The following is a 2944-nucleotide window of genomic DNA, read 5'->3' on the forward strand; positions in this document are numbered from 1 at the left end:
ATCAAATATAATTTTATACCCAAAAACGAAATAACCGCAAGCATGGCCTTAACACCACCTTCTATAGAAAAAAAAAAACACTAAACTCTGAAAAACGTTAGCTATAACAGCAGCTCGTTAAAAACTTCAACTTTCGCACATTCTGTTGTTCTGCTGTTTTTTTGTTAATTTTATTACTTTAAAAATTTCGCATGCCATTGTCTGCTGTAAAAAGTTGGCTCGTTTAATTTGCATGCATTTGCACAAACATTCATCAAACAGCCCATAAAAAAATTCAAACAAAAAATACAAACATTAAAGCGACACATTAAAAGAAGTCTTCACACAGACTAAAAGACAAAAATAATGAAATTAGTAAAAAACTAAAACTTCGCTTTGAGATGAATCATTAGAAAGATTGTGGTCCACAAAATTTGGTATAAAACCTTTAAAAGGTGGCAGCAACAAAAAAAAAAACAAACTCATGCATTTGCAATTCATTCACATTACAGCCATAAAAAGTATTTAAACAAACATTGCTTGCAGCCGTGGCAACTGCCATTAACCTGTAAAAGTAAAAGCGACCACAACACCATACAACAACACCAACAACAGCAGCGTGCGCCTGTAATCGGGTACATACATAAGTGGCAAGTGGCAAGTGGCAAGTGGCAAGCGGTCGACCGCACACGTTCTGCGGTCGCCACGCCTCTTTTGTACCGCTTACATTACCAACACCACCTTGACTCGGCCAGTTAAACCACAGAGAGACGTGCGACCGCACGCAGTGATTGACACAACGATCGGCCAGCTAACAGCTAAGCAAGCGTCCAAGCCGAATAGCCAGCCAACACCCACTCGAGTCATTAGAAACTATATTTAAAAGGCTACTGTAATAATATACGTGCACGTTTGTATGTATGTATGTGTATAATTATAACAACAACTTTAACAAAGGCAACTAAATTGCGGGAACAATAAAAATCAAACAAAAATTTTGCCAATAAAACTTAGCTGTAACTGACAACTAACTGGTTTTAATAACGCCAGTAACTGTGCATTGTGCTCGCCATTGTCTGTATGTAGTTACATTGTAAGTGCTGTAGGGTTACATTGAGTTGTTAGGTGGTCACCCGGGCGTATACGCAACACCAGACAGAAATCCATAGCCGATAGATAGCACGTTGGTCACATTACAAAATCAGCGAAATTCGACACAATGCATGCGAAATTTAAATTCACGTCATCAGAAGTTGGTAACTTGCAGTGAACTACTTGCTGTTTACATACGCTCTTACATTTGTTTGTGTGTGTGTGTATGTTACCCAAAGGTAGCACCAGTAAGCTTTTTATTATAAAAATTATAATATAATGGATACAATTTTGTAAATCTTTGGCTTTTTTTGTCAGGAAGACACGAAAATGATTGCTTTTATTTTTTAGACTTTTACGAAAATGACTGAAGTTTTCTAAAAAAAAAATCCGAAAGCTTACTCTCGAAAAATCCATAAATGTCCTGACAATGCCGATGAGTTCCTAAATCTCCTCGAGGAAACTGAATGTCTAGAAAAAATCACATTGCCTTAAACAATGTCAGTTTTTCTTGGTAAAAGACGTAATTGTTCTCTTTTGTGCTCAAAAAATAATTGTTTTTTTTTTTTATTTTACCAAACCATAAACCAAAAGGACAACCGCGTCAGCGCCAGCGTACCAGGTTGGGAGTAAGTGCACATATTGATTTAACGAAAAAACGACATGAACGTTGGACTCTAATTTCAAACTTCAGTGAAAGGAAAAAGCAATAGAAAAAGGGAGCGGATGGTTGAACAAATTAAAACTAAGATAAAGAACTAGATTAAGATTAAAATTGAGTTTAAGTTTATTCTTAAGATTAGGGTTAAGATTAAGATTAAGATCAGGATTAAAATTAAGATTAGAATTTACATTAGTATTTAGATTAAGATTAAGGTTAAGATTATTATTAGGGTTATGATTAAGAATAAGGATAAGAATAGGATTAAGCTTAAAATTATCATTAAAGTTAGGATTAAGATTTAAATTTAGAATAAGATTATGATTAAGATTAAGATTAAGATTAAATTAAGATTTAGATTTAGATTAAGACTAAGTTTAAAGTTAAGGTTAATATTATTATTAAGGTTAGGATTAAGATTGTAATCTTATGAGCTATGAGGGGATCCACACACAATTTTTTTTATTAACACTGTAGCCTTCAAAAAGTTTGCTGGGTATTCTCAACTTGTCACTCTCCCACCTCATAAGCGTATGTAGTATGTAAATATGTACATAGAGAGATATGCATGTACATTAGTGTGGTCCAATTTTTGTATGGGGGAAAAAATGTCATCCTTGAAAACGGGGCACCCCTTTAGTTTTTTCCTTTTGATATATGTAATATCCATACCAACTTTCAATTTTCTACTGCAACCAATACAGCGTACTCAATGACCTTGAAATGCGCTACTGGATCGCTGTGAAACTGGCAAAAATATTGGTGATTTTTATAAAAGGTAATGCCGCCATGACAACTGTTATTTTTTTAGATAATTTAAATATGAAACGTTCTTAGATTGCTTAACCAATTGTCTAATTAATATTTGTACACAATACTTCTAGAGTAAAATATGAGCATCATGATCACCATCTAAGTTTAATACATAGAATCGTAAAGTTTGGTATCAGCATTTCTTTCGGCAAGAGGAAAAATTTTGGAAGGTGCCCCAAACACCAACTCGAAAAAAGATGTATTGGAATTTTAATGCTCTCTACCCTAGGATTGTTCTATATCGAAAAAAATTATACGCCCGTTTTTTTTTTTTGAAATCAAAAAATATTTAGAGCTCGCTCAAAGTTTATGCATTTTAAATGGGGCAAAAAACTTTTCGTAGAAGCGGTGCAAGATTCTTGAAAATCCATATTTTTCGATCGTTATTCTGGTTCTCTT

Source organism: Rhagoletis pomonella, unplaced genomic scaffold (genome assembly GCF_013731165.1).
Source record: "Rhagoletis pomonella isolate Grant_MI unplaced genomic scaffold, Rhpom_1.0 Rhpom_scaffold_00001, whole genome shotgun sequence".
NCBI lineage: Eukaryota > Metazoa > Arthropoda > Insecta > Diptera > Tephritidae > Rhagoletis > Rhagoletis pomonella.